Source organism: Pinus tabuliformis, chromosome 4_2 (genome assembly GCF_031772625.1).
Source record: "Pinus tabuliformis cultivar Carrire ecotype Pingquan chromosome 4_2, CPIR1, whole genome shotgun sequence".
NCBI classification, from domain to species: domain Eukaryota; kingdom Viridiplantae; phylum Streptophyta; class Pinopsida; order Pinales; family Pinaceae; genus Pinus; species Pinus tabuliformis.
In genome coordinates this window covers 20,502,044-20,521,900 of record NC_142304.1, presented here as the reverse complement: position 1 = coordinate 20,521,900, position 19,857 = coordinate 20,502,044, and positions in this window count along the sequence as shown.

The window sequence follows — 19,857 nt, the reverse complement described above, 5'->3', positions numbered from 1 at the left end:
GAGACGGACCAGCACCAGTAGTCACAGCTGAAGATGCCGTAACGGCACTAACAACCGGTGTTGAATATGCTACACAAACAGTCGGAACAGTTGGAACTGAAGTGACGGGTGTACTGTGAACTTGTGAAACAAAAGATCCCGTAGTGGGAGTGATGTGGAGATCCCACATGGTACCTGAAGAAGGGATCCTAGTACCCGCATTATCCCTCAAGGACTTATAGCGTGAGGGTACCGGAGATGTGGCTGGGATAGGAGTTTCGATACTTGACAAAACAGGTGTCTCACTCACTCTAGGAGATGTATCATCCATGTCAGAGGTAGACATTGGGGTCGAAACACCAGGAGGGGTAAAAGGAATATCGTCTTCGTAAGGCTCCCAAATGGGGTTCCAATGAATTTCGTAATCCTCGTCGTCTGGAGCACGAGAGTTAATCGGTTGGATACTCGGGATAACAGGGAGAGTATCACTCACAACCGGTACCTCAGGAGCAACAGAAGACGGAGACCCTTGATCACTTGGAATGGGAGACGGGATCGATGATTCTGCCAGGATGACAAACTTCAAAACAAATCCTAGGGAAACTAATAAGAAAGGACCCTACTCAAACTAACGCAAACAAGATCTAACCGGGTAAATGTTAATCGTGGCCGAATAAATTTTAAGACGCAAGGACATAACTTGACCTTTTCATTTTTTAAGAGTCGAGAAAAGGACAAAAAGATGACTCTAGTCTCCTTCGAATGTTTAATGAGCCCGAAGTGACAAATGCTCAAATGAGCCTTTTCTTTTAGGGAGTCTAAAAAGGATCAAAAGTGACTACTCTGGAGAGCTAGGCAAAAAGGTTTACCAAACAAATCCGTAAAACTGCATATACACCTTGGCAGTCATATGAAAACCAAGGACTTCCCGTACGGCAGTCAATCTTCCCGAATGTTGTGTTCGGTGCGTTACGGCTTGTAAGGCGGCAGACACGGCTTCCTATGGATAAAGGATGATAACTTAGTGGGGTCTCCCCATATACTCGACGGTACGTGGGAGCTCAAATCTGTGCTAGACCACTTGTTGCATCACGGAAGGAGGAATCACCCAACCTTAAGTGAAACAAAAGTGACTAGGTTTAACGACGCCGGAGCACGTCTCTAGCCTAGACCTCTAAACAGTGAGCGTTATGTTCCAATGTGTTTTTGAGTTCATTCAGTTCATTTTAAGGTTGATCTTGTATTAGGTTTCGATTTTCAGGCCTTACCGTATGAAATCTCTCAAAATTGCCTAAATGCAAACTATATGCCAAAATATGTCATTCCATTCGATGAATGCTAGTTACGAGAGGGTTTGAGGGCTTTCACGCAAACGAAATGATCACAAAACAACAAATAGCTTCCCTAATGCAGCTAATGGAAATTCACAAACTTTTCTTTGAGATCACTAATCACTAATCAAAATGAAAAGCTTCTAGTTCTCATTAACTAATACAAAGCAAAAGAGATTTTTCTTTTTGTTGATGGCAAAGTGCATTAAACAAACTTTGAGAAATAATAACAAACAAATGTGAAAAGAACCAGTTGACCCCAAACAACTGTGATCCGTGTCCGGGTAGTGAAAAGAAATCAAAACAATGTCAAGACTGGTTCAACAACAATCACTTAAACAACCAAGCAAAAGCAAGCAAAGAGGAAGGCTTCACCAAACCAATAGCAAGCAGTAAACGAACCTTTGCAAATGAGTAACCAAGCAAAGCTGATCCAACAAACTTGGAATGATAAAACTAGGTCACAAGACAAAAAGGCAAGATCCGCTCAACAAAACTTACAAGAGAGTGCTTCAATCTCCAAACAGTGAAAAACAAGTTAAAAACCAAGTGAGAACAACAGGGGATAGCAAGACCAACAGGCTCAGGAGGCAGAATTGAAGAAATTCAATTCTACAGGAATCAGCGCAGGTGGTACACAGCAACAATGCGCTGATAAAAAACTACGCGTAGCAACAATGCGATGTCAGCGAGGAAGTACATGCCTTACCCGCGATGGTCCGATTTACAGAATCGTCGCGACTGTTTGGTGTATTAACGCAATGATCAGGAAGTCACAGAAAGGGTTGCGGGATGACAATGCAACTGTTTTATTATAAACCGCGATGATGTTCAAAAAAGGCCACAATCAAGCCAAAAACTCCCAAACCAAGGCAATCAATCTTTAAACAAACAAGGCACCTCCCAGACCGAACCAGGAAACCAAAAAAACAGAGAACTAATCCCCAAACTTTGAAAAGAGAGCAAAAACAAACTCAAGGAAAGAATGAACAAAAAGGACAAAAGCCAGCTCCAAGCTGTTCAGTTCGTAAACCAAACCGGAGATTGACTGAAGTGGCGTTGATCTACTTCGCTAATGCAGAGCAATAGCGTTTCAAAGGCTATCTGGCCGTGCTTCAGGCTCCGTCTAAAGTTTACAAATCAAACAACAAGGTAAACTCCCCAGCGGAGTCGCCAAATTGTTGTGGAGGTAAATCCCCTCTGCGGACAGAGGCGATCCCTACTAGTCCAAATAGGGTCTAGCAACAATCAAACAACGCTAACACGCAGGTTCCTAATTGCAAATGAAAGACCAATGATGAAGGCCTACCTGGATTCCAACGCTAGTACTTGTAGAAGAGTTGATGCTCCCGTTCCTTTGCCCCGGCTGGTCACAATCCTCACGATCCTCGTGCACGGACACCTGCACATGCAAAGAACGATACAAACACAAGCATAAAATCCAATAGATGCAACTATATATCAGTCAGAAAGGATATAACTCAAATACCATCATAAAGACAATAAGAGTGGAACCATAATGATAGTCCTCTATCATTGATAAACAAAGAAGAATACAACCATAGTTCTGACGTCAAATCCTTCTCAAGAGGGTCCAGCCAGCAAGTTCCTCAAGCATTCACCCTTGAAGGTAGATCTCCCAAGACAAAAATCTCTCTCACACAAGTTTACACAAGATCAAAACACTTCACAACCTTCCTTAAGCTCTCTAACAATCCCACACTTGTCACACCAGCTACCTATCAAGCTCACACACTATCAGCAACACTCCAAACACTATGAATTCCAAACTAGCAGCTCATAGCAATGGTGGAGGCTTAAATAGGAAAGGAGTCTCCATGAATGGTGGGAGGATGAGCCTATCTCCAAGGAAAGTGGCTCAAATGATGAAACAGACATGCCAGAGAAGGGAGGGCGACATATACAAGGCCAACAACCAGGTCTAGAGTCATCTGGAAGGCCGGCTGTTAGAACAAACTCGCCCAGACTGGATCATCGCGGGTGCATAACTGCACTGGAGCGCTGACATCGCTACTGAATAACGAAGAAAGTCATGTCAGCGCGATCAAATATGAGCAATAGTCACGTTGCCTCATGAAATTCGCTCTGTTTTGGAGCGCTCATCAGCGCGTTTATTTTTACAACAGTCACGATGATAGAAAAACTTTGGCAAAGTAGGTCATTTGGCAACATTAGAGAGCATGAGCATGATTGATTTGGTCTCATGACACAGTAGGAAGACTGACAGGAAGACAGTGACAAATTACTGTGTAACAAGGATTGTGTTTCTTTGAGTTCAAAAGCAAAAAATATTTTGAGCCAAGATTTCGGCGAGTTGTGGCATAGGTGATTGGGCCACTTGCATCATGGGGCTTTGAAGATATTGCAGCAAATATCTACCGATCTTCCCAAAGGTATGCTTGAGCAAGTTGATACATGCAAGGCTTTACTTTGGGAAAGTACACCAAGTCTTCCTTTGGAGACAAAGACAGTCGAGCAGAGTCTATCTTGGAGAGAGTCCATTCAGATTTGTGTGGACCATTCTCGATAGCATCCATGGCCAAACACAGGTATTATGTAATATTTGTTGATTACTATTCTTGTAAATGTTGGGTATTTTTTATGAAGAAAAAGGATCAAACTTTCACAAAGTTTTGTGAGTTCAAAGCATTGGTAGAGAAAGAGTCAGGCAAGAAGGTTAAATCTCTACAGAGTGATAATGGTGGTGAGTATGTCTCCAATGAGTTTAATAACTTCTATGCAGCGAAAGGGATTAAACGAAAGTTGACAACACCCCATAACCCTCAACAAAATGGGGTTGCCGAGAGGAAGAACATGAGCATAGTAGGGGAAGAAAGGGTGATGTTCCATGATCAGGGCCTACCACTACACTTGTGGGCTGAGGCGTGCAGCACAGTAGTTTATGTTCAGTACCATAGCCCACATTGGATACTTTAGATGAAGACACCATAGGAGGCTTATTCTGGTAAGAGGCCAGATGTTGTCACTTCAGGATTTTTGGGTCATCGGTTTATTTCCATGTGACCAAATATGCACGGAAGAAGCTTGAGCCAACAACAGAGTTGGGGATCTTTATGGGGTACACTGATACACCCCACAACTATCGGGTGTACATGCCAACCAGTGATATGAGAGTGGTTTGCAGGCATATCAGGTTCAATGAGGAGAAGGCCATGCAAGTATCCCTTGAGAGGGAGCTTGAGCTACATGCGGATGAGGATATTTTATCTCCTAAGGTTGAGGGGCCTCAGATTGATGTGGGGTAGCCACATGCAAAGGTTCATAGAGTGGAGACATCAACTTAGGCAGAGTCTAGAGAGGTTGACAGATTGTTGGATGATGCACGGGAGAATGTGGGAGCACCCTCTTCTTAATGCAGACAAAGGAGGTCACGAGAGAGGTACATTGGACACATGGCACTTATGGGTGCATGTGTTGTGAAAGAGCCATCTTCCTTTCAGGAAATAGTGCAGCAGCCAGTTTGGGTTGATGTGATGGTGGAGGAGTATGACTCCATAGTTCGAAATAGTGTTTGGGATGTGGTCCCGATACCAGAGGACAAGTTAGTTGTGAGCTCCCGTTGGCTTTACAATGTAAAGCACGCTGTAGATGGTAGTGTGGAGAAGCATAAGGCCATATGTTTGGCCCATGGCTTTTCACAGGTAAAGGGGATTGACTATGATAATACCTTTGCTCCTGTTGCAAGGTACTCATCCATCATATCTATTTTGGCACTATCAGCATAGATGGATTAGAAGATCCATCAGATGGATGTGAATACTTCCTTCCTCAATGGCATGATTGAGGAGGAGGTGTACATAGAGCAGCCTGAAGGTTTTGAAACCTTGGACCGTGAGTTGTATGTGTGCCGACTCAAGATAGTATTGTATGGGCTGAAGCAAGCACCCTGTGCTTGGTACACCAAGATAGATAGCTACTTCACTGGGTTGGGCTTCACGAAGAGTGAAGCGAATGTGAATCTGTATCACATAATGGTTTAAGGTAAGATGTTGATCATTGTACTTTATGTAGATGATCTTATACTGATAGGCAATGAGAAGATCATCAAATCTTGCAAGGAGTACCTTGCAAGAGAGTTTGAGATGAAGGACATGGGGCTCATGCATTACTTTATTAGCATGGAGGTATCGCAGGGAGATGGTGATTTTTTGTATCTCAGGGCAAGTATGCCAATGATATTCTCAGGAGATTCTGCATGGAGAGCAGTAAACCCATGGAGACTCCTCTAGCTGGTAACTGGAGGAAGGAAGACGCTACTTCAGGGGAAGTAGTGGAAGCTATTGTTTACAGGCAGCTTGTAGGTTCACTCATGTACTTGGTGAACACACGACTGGATATGTGCTATGCAGTTAACCAGATTAGTCAAGTGATGGTTAGGCCTACCAAGCTATATTGGAAGGTGACAAATAATGTATTGAGATACCTTAGAGGCACTACTCAGTTTGGGTTAAGGTACAAACAGATGGAGGGAGTGAAGCTTCAAGGCTTTACCAATGCAAATTAGGCAGGGAGTCCATCCGACAAGAAGAGCACATCAGGAGGATCTTCAGTATTGGGTCAACGTAAGTTTCTTGGTACAGCAAGAAACAGAGATTAGTTGCACTCAATTTGGTAGAGGTAGAGTACATGGCTGCAAGTCAGGAAACATGTGAGGTTATCTAGATGAGGAAGTGTTGGGTGTGGAGCCTGATTATCTTCTATTCAAAGGTATCGCCACATAGGACCCCAGTTCGAAATGGGGGCGGCAACGCCGCCCGTAAAATATTCGCTGCAGGGGGGGTCCAGGGGCCGTTCATTAGGCGGATGATCTGACGGTAGAACTTATGTTTAGTTTAGGGTTTTTTGCCCTAGAAGGCAACCCCTCTCTTTGTATGAGGGTATTGTATTTGAGGCTGTGCGATAGATGTGTATTCTGTGAGCGAGAAACAGAGAGGTGAGACTGTGAGAGAAAACAGAGGATATTATAGTGGATTTGCTGTGGGTTGTGTCTCTTCATTTTGCTGGATAATAGAAAGGAAGGACTGGCTATTCGGGGTGGACGTAGCCCAAACTGGGTGAACCACGTATATCTGTGTCTCTCTTGTTTTGTGCGTTTTCTATGTTTATATTTCTGCAATATTTTATGTGTTCCATTGCTCCGTAATATATAATTTTCTAACAACTGGTATCAAAGCTGAAGGTCTATTTGGCTGATAAACTCGCAGGAAAGAAGGGTTCCTGGTTCGAGTGGGAGCAATGGCGGAAGATGGTAAGTTTAGGGTCGAGAAATTTAACGGCCAAAACTTCTCGCTGTGGAAGATGCAGATGGAAGATTATCTGTATCAGAAAGATCTATACCTACCATTGGGCGGAAAAACAAAGATGCCGACGGGTATGAAAGATGAAGAATGGAACCTTCTCGATAGAAAGACACTCGGAACAATACGGTTGTGCCTTGCTGCGTCAGTCGCCTTCAACATTTCGAAGGAAACCACGACAGAGGGTTTGATGCAGACGTTGTCGAAACTATATGAAAAACCCTCAGCCTCAAACAAGGTATTTCTTATGAAATGGTTATTTAATATGAATATGTCGGAAGGTGGATCTGTTGCAAACCATTTAAATGATTTTAATACAGTTACAAGTCAGTTAAGTTCTGTAGGGGTAAACTTTGATGATGAAGTTAGAGCTCTGTTATTCTTGTGCTCATTACCAGAAAGTTGGAATGGTTTGGTAATGGCCATTAGTAACTCTGTTTCTGGATCTAGTACTTTAAAGTTTGATGATGTTGTCGGTGCTATCCTTAGCGAGGAAATGCGACGGAAAAGCTCCGGTGAGACATCGGGAAATGCTTTGAGTGCAGAGTCTAGAGGAAGAAAAAAGGAAAGAGGAAAGAGCTCAGGATATTGCAGTAAATCAAGGAAAGGCATATCCAAGTCCAGATCGGGGATAGTGTGCTGGAAATGTGGAAAGAAAGGACACCTAAAGAAAGACTGTAGATCTCGAAAGGGAAAAGAAGGAGATGCACAGCAAGAAAACAATCATGAAGCAAATGTGACAGGTGAGGTGTTACAAGATGCTTTGATTCTTTCTTTCGAAAATATTACTGATTCCTGGGTGGTAGATTCAGGGGCTTCATTCCATGCCACACCTGATAAGAAATACTTTCATGACTATGTTCAAGGAGATTTTGGAAAAGTTCATCTGGGTGATGATAAACCCTGTAAAATCGTTGGAATGGGTAAGGTTCTTGTAAAATAGCAGAATGGAAACCAATGGCTATTAAAGGAGGTAAGGCATGTTCCAGATCTAAAGAAAAATCTGATTTCAACAGGGCAGTTAGGCGGTGAAGGTTGTGTGACAACTTTCACAGATAAAGCTTGGAAGGTCACCAAAGGAGCCTTGGTAATAGCAAAAGGCGAAAAGGTTGGTACATTGTATTTATGCAATGGTATTTCTAACTCTGTTAATGCTTTAACTTCCAAAGGAGCAGATGCAGCATTATGGCATCATAGGCTCGGACACATGAGTGAAAAGGGGATGAAGATTCTTCACTCAAGAAATTTGTTGCCGGGTTTGAAGAATGTTGATTTGGACTTCTGTGAGAATTGCATTTATGGAAAACAGAAGAGAGTCAGATTTCTCAGAGTTGGGAAAGAAAAGAAGAATGAAAAATTAGAGCTTGTGCATACAGATGTATGGGGACCTGCTCAGGTATCATCTCTCGGTGGCTCTCGTTATTATGTCACTTTTATTGATGATGCAACTAGAAAAACTTGGATTTATTGTATTAAGAATAAATCTGATGTATTTGATACTTTCAAGAAATGGAAAGCTTTGGTTGAGATTGAGACAGGAAAGAAATTGAAGTGTCTTAGATCAGATAATGGAGGTGAATATTGCAGCAAAGAGTTTTATAGGTACTGTTCAGAGCATGGAATTCGCAGAGAGAAGACAGTTCCAAGAACACCACAAGAAAATGGTGTGTCAGAAAGGATGAACAGAACAATCATGGAGCGTGCAAGGTGCATGAGATTGCATGCAGGATTGCCTTTACAGTTTTGGGCAGATGCTGTAGATACTGTTGTTTATCTAATAAACAGAGGGCTTTCAAGTTCCTTGGATGGTGGTGTTCCAGAGGAAGCATGGACAGGTAAAAAGGTAAACTACTCTATTTTAAAGCCTTTTGGTTGTGAGGCCTTTGTCCATATTGATAAAGAAAATAGAACAAAGCTTGAGGCAAAGTCAAAGAAATGTACCTTTATTGGATATGGTGTTAATGATTTTGGTTATCGCTTATATGATTACGAAAATCACAAAATCATTAGGAGCAGAGATGTAATATTCAATGAAAAGGTCTTGTATAAGAATCAGTTGCAGGAAAAGAAACAGGAAAAGGAAAACAAGGAATACGCAGTTCTTGATGAAATCACTGAAAAAGGAAAGCTGCCTGAAAATAATAATAATCAACAACCACAACAACAGCAACCACCACAACAACAACAGGCATCCCAAACACCTGAAAGTGGTGTTAGAAGATCTACCAGGATAAGTAGACCCCCTGAACGATATTCTCCTTCATTATATTATTTATTGTTGACTGATTCCGGTGAACCCGAATGTTATGAAAAAGCAATGCAGGTTGAAAGCAGGAAGAAGTGGGAGGTAGCCATGGAAGAAGAGATGGACTCCTTAATGCATAACCAGACTTGGGATTTAGTCAGGTTGCCTGTAGGAAAAACTACATTGAAGAATAAATGGGTTTACAGGCTGAAGGAAGAAGATGGTGGAAAACAGAGGTATAAAGCTAGACTTGTGGTAAAGGGGTTTGCACAGAAGAAAGGTATTGATTTTGATGAAATATTTTCTCCTATTGTTAAAATGACTTCAATCAGAACCATTTTAAGTCTTGTAGCAGCTGAAGATTTGCATCTTGAGCAGTTCGATGTAAAGACAACCTTTCTCCATGGGGATTTGGAGGAAGAGATATATATGCAGCAGCCACAAGGATATGAGGTGAAAGGGAAGGAGAAACTAGTGTGCAGGTTGAAGAAGAGCTTGTATGGCTTAAAACAGGCTCCAAGGCAGTGGTATCTAAAATTTGACAAGTTTATGTCTGAACAAGGTTATACTAGATGTCACTTTGATCATTGTGTTTATTTGAAAAAACAAAATATGGCAGCTATATTATATTGTTATTGTATGTAGATGACATGCTTGTTGCAGGATCTAACATGCAGGAAATAAATGTGCTCAAAAGAAAATTGGCAAATTCATTTGCAATGAAGGATTTGGGAGCTGCAAAACAAACCCTTGGTATGAGAATAACTAGAGACAGGAAAAACCGTAAATTAACATTGTCTCAGAATGAGTACATACAAAAGGTGTTGAAAAGATTTAACATGCACAATGCAAAACCAGTTAGTACACCTTTTTCTAGCCATTTCAAACTTAGCAAGGAAATGTGCCCAAAGACCCAAGAAGACATGGATTATATGTCTAAAGTTCCATATGCATCAACAGTTGGAAGCTTAATGTATGCAATGGTCTGCACAAGGCCTGATATTGCACATGCAGTCGGAGTTGTAAGTAGGTACATGAACAATCCAGGAAAGGAACATTGGATGGCAGTGAAATGGATTCTCAGATATTTGAAAGGTACCACAAATCAAGCATTATGCTTTGGTGGTTCAAACATCTCCCTACAAGGATATGTTGATGCAGATATGGCAGGTGACAGAGATAACAGGAGGAGCACTATAGGAAATGTATTTACTGTTGGAGGAACAGCTGTCAGTTGGGTTTCAAAAATCCAAAGTGTTGTTGCACTTTAAACAACAGAAGCAGAGTATGTTGCTGCTACAGAGGCTAGTAAAGAAATGATTTGGTTACAAAGGTTTATGGGTGAATTGGGTAAGGAGCATGATATGGGCACGTTATACAGTGATAGTCAAAGTGCCATTCATCTTGCAAAGAACTCAGCATTTCATTCCAGGACTAAACACATACAACTCAAGTACCATTTCATACGATCAGTGTTGGAAGATGGAGAGTTGAAGCTGGAAAAGATACACACTAGCCAGAATCCTGCAGATATGCTAACAAAAGTTGTAACCAGGGAGAAACTGAGAATATGCTCAGTTTCAGTTGGTCTTCAAGGATGACGATGAAGATGAGAAACAGCCAGGTCCAAAGAGGAGTCATTGTCCAGCAAATGGAGCAGCGCTGGAGTTGCTACAATCAGTCTCCAAGTGGGAGATTGTTGGGTGTGGAGCCTGATTATCTTCTATATTCAAAGGTATCGCCACATAGGACCCCAGTTCGAAATGGGGGCGGCAACGCCGCCCGTAAAATATTCGCTGTAAAAGTATAGAAATTTCTAGTCAATCTGGGTCGTTCATTAGGCGGATGATCTGACGGTAGAACTTATGTTTAGTTTATGGTTTTTTGCCCTAGAAGGCAACCCCTCTCTTTGTATGAGGGTATTGTATTTGAGGTTGTGTGATAGATGTGTATTCTATGAGCGAGAAACAGAGAGGTGAGACTGTGAGAGAAAACAGAGGATATTACAGCGGATTTGTTGTAGGTTGTGTCTCTTCATTTTGCTGGATAATAGAAAGGAAGGACTGGCTGTTCGGGGTGGACGTAGCCCAAACTGGGTGAACCACGTATATCTGTGTCTCTCTTGTTTTGTGCGTTTTCTGTGTTTATATTTCTGCAATATTTTATGTGTTCCATTGCTCCGTAATATATAATTTTCTAACAGGAAGATCCTGGTTGGTTTGTTTGGTCAGTAGATGGATCTGACAGTGATTTATTGTGACAATCATAGTTCTATCAAACTCTCTGAAAATCCAATTTTTCATGATTAGTCCAAGCATATTGATATTTGGTATCACCATCTCAGAGATTGTGTATTGAGGCAAATCATGTTGTTAGATTACATTCCCACGGAGGAGAAATATGTTGACATCTTGACAAAGGAATTGTCAAGATTTAAATTCGAGTTTCACAGAGACAGGATCAGGGTAGTTGATAATCCCTTTCCTGTTGAAAGAGAGTGTTGAGAAATGGAAACAAGAAATTCCAATTTAATTTGTCCTTGAATTAAACTATGAATTAAATTCAAATTCTATTCTCATAGCAACTTAAAATAGTTAAATTAATTTTATTAAACTTAATTGACTTAGGAAATTCGAGTTGGAAGTCTTTTGGAAGTCATGTATATGTTCTCCCTACTTTGTAGGAGTCCAGTATGAGTTAATTGTGAGTTGTAAAATAGAAGACTCAGTTTCATGAGTCAGTTCAGTTAAATTAGTTCTCAAACTGATTGAGAGAACTAATAGTGAGATAACAGTCATTCGTGACACTAATGGACTCCACCAGTGCTACTCTAGTTAACTAAATATTTACTCATCAAAAACTTATGCATGTCAATTCTGAGAAAGACCCAGTTGAGACTAGAGTGCAAGGACAGTGGACTATTTGTTTTAGATTTTTCTGAGTTGCACTGATAGTGCATGCAATCAGGAATTGATCCTTGAGGTATTGCACTATTTTTAGAGGATTTATTTCCCTTTAAACACAAGTTATTCTCCATAGGAATTACACATTTGAATAGAAACTTGGAGAGCTTGTGAAGAGGCTAAGCTTTGGCCTTGAGCTTTCTTATGAGTTGGAGATTGAATTTGTTGAGTGTTGGGATTGTTCTAGAGAGAACAAGCATTGTAATTTCATCTTGATTTTCCAGATTAATACAAAAAAGATAGTAGGGTTTTGAGTTGTGGCTTTCCCCGGTTGTGTTATGTGCCTTTGATTCTCTTCCTATATTGATTATTTTTTTCCCGATGTTTATGGGCTTCCGTTGTAAAGAGTAGAAGTAAATTCTTGTCTCTTGATTTAGAAAATTGCATTAGCTTGTGAATCTACAAGATTTTCTACAAAACTTTCAAATCCACTGTTATCTTCTTGAGCATAGAAAATTTTTCTTTTGAATTGTCTCTCTTTCTACATTTTGTTAGACTTGTTCTTCTCTTTCCCTTTAGGTTGATTTTCAACTTTATTATAAGGGAATTTTGATGCATAAAGTCCCACTCTTCCAAAGTTAAAACACTTAAATGGAAGTTTTCCTTTATACTTACCTGTGCCTTTCTTCAACCTTCTGACAAATTTTGCTTCTTCTTCATTAGAACCTGAGGATAAACACTCCTTTTCTTTTATGGGCTTGTTTGCCTTGAAAGTTGCTTCTTTACTAGTTTCCTTCCCATTTGGAATTCTCATCTCATATGTTGTCAAAGAACCACATAGTTGATCTTTGTTCAAAGTCTCAAAGTTTGTTGTTTCTTCTATAGCTAAAACCTTAGGATTGAATTTAGAAGATAATGACCTCAATATTTTCTGAACTATTACACTTTATTTAAATGTTTCTCCTAAACCCATCATGATATTTACAACTTCATCAACTCTTAAAAATAATTTAGCTATATCTTCATCTTCATTCGTTTTTAAGGTCTCAAAATGTGTTCTATACACTTGTAATTTGGCCATCTTCACCTCTGTCTCCTTCATGAATATTTTCTAATTTAACCCAGATATCTTTACATGTCTCACAATGCATTACTTTGATAAATAAAGATTCACATAGACCACTAAGAAGTGCATTCATAGCTTTTGCATTAGCTATAAAATTCAGTTTGGCATCTTTGTCAATAGTTGTTTACTTTGGTTCTTCATACCCCATCATCACAGCAACCCATACTTCTATTCCTAGAGACATTAAATATGTCTTCATTCTCACTTTCCACAAGGCATAGTTTGTACCAATAAATAGAGGGACCTTATTGGTTGATCATCCTTCTTCACTAGCCATTATACTGACTTAGGACCTCCTTCTAGTTGTTAGACTGCTACTGAAGGAACCTTGCTCTAAAACCAATTGATATTTATGCTTGGGAATTGTTGAAGGGGGGGAGGGGAGGGTGAATCAGTAATTCAAATTCTTTATTTTTTCTCAACTTAATCTTCTTCTTATAAAGTTAATGGTCTATGTTTGTGCTCAATTATTATTGAATTCCTTTTGTGGGTATCAAAGAGAGAAATTTGCAGATTTTTTTATCAAGAATTCAAAACATTCACACAACATTCAAGAATAAACACATGAAGACACCAGATATAAGTGGAAACCCTGAAGGAAGAAAACCATGATGTTTAGTCTAAAAGTGATGTGATGGAAAGTTGTTACTCTTTATTACATCAGATTTTTGTAGGCTCCAACCTACAAGAGGCTCCTACCTCAAAGGAAGCTCCAACGCCCACAAGTTTTCTGCATGTTGTAACCCAGAGGAGGCTCCTACCTCAACACGCTACAACCTGTTCCTTTTCAAGATACAACATAGAAAGGGACAAAAATATCTCAATCACAGTATCATGTCACAAATGTTGGTTACCTCATTTACAATTCTGTTTTCAAGTCTACCGTTGCACTACTTCTCCTTTTCACTTTGTATCTCTTCTCTTGCAACCCATCCACTTTCTTATGCAAATTGTTTCTTTTCAAAAAAAAAAAAAAATCCTTTTACCATTCCACATTGTATATTTTATAAGAAAGCCATCTTGGTTGTTTGTATTCTTTACAAGAATATGAAATGAAGCATTGTCTCTTGGACTTCCAAAAACTGCTCACATGCTTGTCTTTTCATTTTCAATTCTAGAAAAATAATATAAAATAGAGGTGCATTAAAACAGCTCAATCAGTAATGATTACAACAGACAAATCAGATTTTCTTTTATTGTCCACATTTATTGTTTAGTAATATATATATGTATATGTATATGTATGTATGTACATATACATATACATATACATATACATATACATATACATATACATATACATATACATATATATACATATACATATACATATACATATATATATATATATATATATATATATATATATATGCTTTTGTAATGTCCCAATTTAATAATTTTCAACATTCACATTCGACCTTTGCACTTCACATCACTTTTAGCCTTTTGCATTCAAACAAAAATTATCCCCAATTAAACATTCAATATTCATGTGATCAATGACATCAATGCCAACATTACCAACAATATTGACAGTCAGTATGCTTCAGCAGTTCTGGAGGGCGTAGGGCTATTTGGGGGTCGATTTTGGAAGGTCAAAACTAGCCCAAACTATTTATGGGTTTTTGTGGGTTTTGCTTGAGGAGACTAGAAATAATTTGCAGAATTTTCTTAGCACTGGAGGTGGTGTTTTTAGCCATATCTTTGCAGTAGAAAATGTTGAATTGTTGGGGACTATGTAGTGCAGTAGTTGATTGTAGCTTTGGATTGTCATTGCTTCTAAGATTTTCTCTTCTTGCCTTTGAGGCAAGCCCAGGTGCACTCCTTCCATATTTTGTATTATGGCACCATTTTATGATAAAATTGCTCAGTTGCTTCCATATTTCTGATTATTTTGGGTGTATTCTAATTGTTTTGAAATTTTTATAGTGAAAAAAAATTATTGCTTGTATATCATTGTTTTTCTTATTTTGGGACATTACAGTTGTATCAGAGCTCATATCTTGGCTCAGCTTTGGGGGACTTTCCTATGAGTGATGAGGACAGACAGAATATTACCTATAGCAGCAAAAGGTACTAGAGCAGGGAGAGGGAGCTAGAGATCACTCCATACAGTGAGGACCTTGGGAATTTGGTGATAGTAGAGGACATGGGCGAGCCCAAGAGAAGGGAAGAGGTGGCCTTTGACAATCTCTTGAAGGTCCTGAATGATTTGGAAAAGGGGTAGAAGGAGATGTTAGATGAGATCAAAATGCAGAATTCGGAACGAAGCACTCACCAGGATTTTCTATTCGAAGAGACTTCAAGAGCCTCTTAACAGTTTGATCACCCTTCACCTACTGCACAGCCACCATCCTCGAGTGGGCTAACTAGAGCCACACTACCTTCTTTCCTACCTTTGGCACCAGGTGAACCAAGAGGAGTTGATGATCAATCGCTTATGGGAGAGCATTCCAAGGAGTGGCAGTCTTGGGAGAAAACTTCATAGAAGCACTATCTTTCAAAGATTTTTTCCAGCTCAATTAGAATGAGAAGGAGAGGAGATATGGAGGCCATGGCATGCAAAATTATGAGTTGCAGTGCACTATTGGGAAGATGTACTTCCCCACATACAATGGCACTACCAAGTGCACAACTCGTGCTTGGGTGGAGAAGTTGGACACCTATTTCTAGCTCAACAATATGACGGAGGTAGAGACCATTAAAATGGCCACTTTCCATTTGGAGGGGTAGGCACACGTCTAGTGGTTTCATGGCTTGTCCACTCTATATCATGCCAGCGTGACCTCCTACAAGGATTTCACACGGCGAGTAGTGGGGCATTTTGATTGGAGGGATATGAATGCTCACTGCAGGGAGTTGACCCAACTCACGCAGATAGGACATCCAAAGAATTATATTTTGGAGTTCCTAAGGCTCTCAGTCATGGTACCATATTTTTAAAATGCTAGGTGAGTATGCACATTTGTAGAGGAGTTGATGGAGCCACTACGTGGACTGGTGAAGTCAAGCAGACTCTCTACTCTACTAGAGGTCATGACTTGTATGAGAGACTTACAGGGGGCCATCCCCAAGACCCAAGTACCCTTTCCACCACGCACTCCCTACCCTCAGAAGGGGAGTGACACTAGAGCACCCCCAGCACAGAGAGCATCCCAAGGGCGATGGAAGCTACCAGGAGAGACCTTAGGAGGAGGAAGTAGTGTTTCACATTAAGAGAGCCATGGGCACTAGGCCATCGATGCACAATAGTCAAGGCCCATTATATCGAGTTCTTCTCATACATCGATTAGGAGGATGAGGTGGAGTTGGAGTATGGTGGGGGAGACAACCAAGGTTCAGCAAAGATGGGACCACCACCACCACATGGGGGAGCATATTTTGCACCATCTGAGGGAGTCCTAGCCTCTTTGTGCGCAGTTCCCAAATTTTTTAACATGAGGATCATAAGCATAGTGCAGGGGCAGCGTGTCTCAATATTAGTAGACATTGGGGCCACCCACAATTTTATTGATGCTCAGATGGTCCAAAGGAGAGGCATCACCATTGTAGAGTTTGAGGGGTCTTCAGTTCTAGTACCAGGAGACAGAACTATGCAGTGCACTTGATATGTCCCATCTTTAACAACGACCATGGGGAACTATTCGATGATAGACCATTTCTTTGTGGTAGATGTACCAGACACCAATGTGGTGATGGGTGTATTCCCTTGGCCGAGTTACCGCCAACTGGAGGAAACTAGAGATGGATTTTACCAAGGCGAATGGTAAACTAGTAGTTCTTCGGGGCATGCATTCATATCCTCCATAGATAGTCTCGACCATGTTGTGGCCACAATCACCACCCTATTAAAACTTTCCCTGGTGGCAATTTTGAATGGGTCCCCTAGAAGTTTGAGCTTTCATCTCTCTGAATGATATGTTTCATCCCAGTGATTTTAACTCTATGGAGAGTTGAATCTTCCACTCACAAATGGTTAAATCCCCTTAACAAATCCCTCGCATACAACCTCGTTTAAGCCCTTCATTCATGTGCTCATTGGGATTTATTTAACTCACAAAACCCCAGTCGCTTCATTATTTCCATCATGGCCTTTTATAGTGGAAATGCTCAAAACATGCACATATCATCCCTTTTTCACTTACTGGTAGTCCACTCTTTAACAAAAGGGGGCTAAAAATCTTCAACCGTGATTTTATGGGCCCTACAGGGTGATCAGGATGGTTGGAGAGGTAGCTTATGAGTTGGAACGACCACCAGGGAATAATATCCATAATATTTTCCATGTTTCATGCCTCAAAAGGGTGTTGGGGAAACATGTTACAACAGTTGTGGAGTTGCCTCCACTTGATGATGAGGGACATCTAGTTTTGGAATCGAAATCCATCTTGGAGACCAGGGAAAGGAAGCTGAAAAGCATGACAATCAAAGAATACTTGGTGCTTTGGAAGAGCTTTCCGGATGAGGATGCTACTTGGGAGGACGAGCACATACTTAAGCATCCAACATTGAAGTTGATTGGGGACAAGCAACATTTGGGAGGGGAGGATTGTAATGTCCCTTCCTAAATTATTTTGGAACAAGATTAATTTCTACATTTTGGGGCCAATTTTATTCAAGACGGGGCCCATTTAATTTTTATTAGAATACTTAGGTGTTAGAAGTAAGTTACTTTGGGTTTTCGTTAGTAGCATGTGGGGCCACCCGCATAAGGAAATCCGAACTCCCTAAGCCAATGGTTCGAAATGCATGATAGGGAAAATCAAAGGCTTAGTGAGGGACCCATGAAGGAGGGAAAAAGGAAGACAGAAGACTCCATGAAATCTATAAAAGGGCGACAACACTCTTCATTTGACATATTTGGCATATCAAATTTCTTCTTAGTTGCTCAAGTTGCCTAGTCGGGTCTCTTAGGATATTATTGGCCTTCTCTTTTTAAGTATGCCAAGGAATATGTTAAGAGGTGTGACATTTTTCAAAGAATGGGGAAACATGTTCGTTCGGATGAAATGCATGTACAACCTCAGTTACTTATTAAACCTTTTGAGAAATGGGCTTTAGATTTTTTTTGGTCTAATCAATCCACCATTAAGACAAAAAAGGTACATTCTTGTTTGTACAGATTATGTCACAAAATGGGTAGAAGCTAAAGCACTTCCTTTTTCTACTAAAAATGTTGTAGTTTCATTTCTTTTTTAGGATATTTTCACTCGTTTTGGTGTCCCAAGGGAAATTGTGACAGATCAAGGCACTCAATTTACATCCAAGTTGGTACAAAAGATAATGGAGGAGTACAAAATCAAACATAGGAAGTCAACTCCATATCATCCACAAGCCAATGGACAAGTTGAATCTACCAATAAAGTAATTGAAGAAATTCTTACCAAGACTGTGCATCTGCATAGAAGGGATTGGGCATAAAATCTTCCAGAAGCTTTATGGGCATATCGTACCACATGGAGAAATACAACAGGACACACTCCTTATGAACTTGTTTATGGAAAGCAAGTCCTGTTTCCTATTGAGTTCCAAATAAAGACTTTTAAAACAACAACCAAATTGGGTCTTGATCTATTAGAAGCCCAAAGATAAAGAATGGAGCAATTGAATGAACTTGATGAGATACGACAAGATGTTATTCATAGAACCAATATAGTCCAACAACAAAGATCCAGGTGGCATGATAAGTTTATCAAAGAAAGGAAATTTCAGCCTGGTGATTGGGCATTGCTTTTTGATTCAAAATTTAAAGATTTTCAAGGAAAATTTCAAACTCATTGGCTTGGTCCTTATGAGATTGAAACTGTCTTTGATAATGGAGCAGTCAAAATCAAAACCATTGATGAAGAAAAAGTAACCTTCCTTGTAAATGGTCATAGATTACAAATATATCATAAACCATTAACAAGGGAAGAATTCATAAGAAATCTGCAAGATAATCTTGATTTGAAGTTGGTCAAGGAAGATTCTTCTTCCTCTCCAACTTAGCCTTCTACTTTCTTTTTCATATATATATATATATATATAATATATATATATATATATATATATATATATATATATATATATATATATATATATATATATATATATATATATATATATATATATATATATATATATATAATAGATAAATAATGAAAAAAAAGTATAAACATGAAAACCAACATTGTTGGCATGTTTATACAAAAAATTCAGGTTGAAAACCAAGAGTTCTTGGCAGCTTAGATTTTATTTTCCTTATTCTAGTCCCATTTTCTTTTTAACCCTATTTTCTCTTTTCAAAAATAAAGTAGCTATGGAATTGTCAACAATCTATAGCTATAATAGAATTCTTTAGCTGACTTGGCAGATTGCGGCTAGGGCAGATGAAGATTATGGAAAAAGCAAATTCAATGAAGATTGTAGCTGGGGAAACCTGACAACCTACAAAATACAAATCAAAACTAGTAAGACAAAGGATGAAAGGTATGTAAATTTTAAGTTATATAATAAAGGTATAACATTTGAATTATGAAATAAAAGATGAGTAATCGTTGCTACTGACATACTGAATAATGATTACCCTTAATTATTCTCACACGACTTTAGCTTTAACAAAAATATCTATGTCTTGTCGACCAAGTCAGGAATGAACCTTGATATAATTTTAAATTCACCCTCTCCTCTACATTCATCATTCCACTTCATGTCGAGACACTTCCATATCACTCAAGCCTATTTTATTTCCAAGACCACTCTCACCTAAATTATGTTTCTCTGATTCAGTCCATACTTGGATTCCTTCCACTCCTTAACCCTACCAAAAGAGCAATTATGGGCTAAGCTTCTCTAACATGAGGGTCATTGTAAGATTAGAGCCAAATGGGGTTAAGTGTCTTGAAAGATACCCATGGGTCAAACAATTGTTGCAGCAGGGACGGTGGTTAGAATT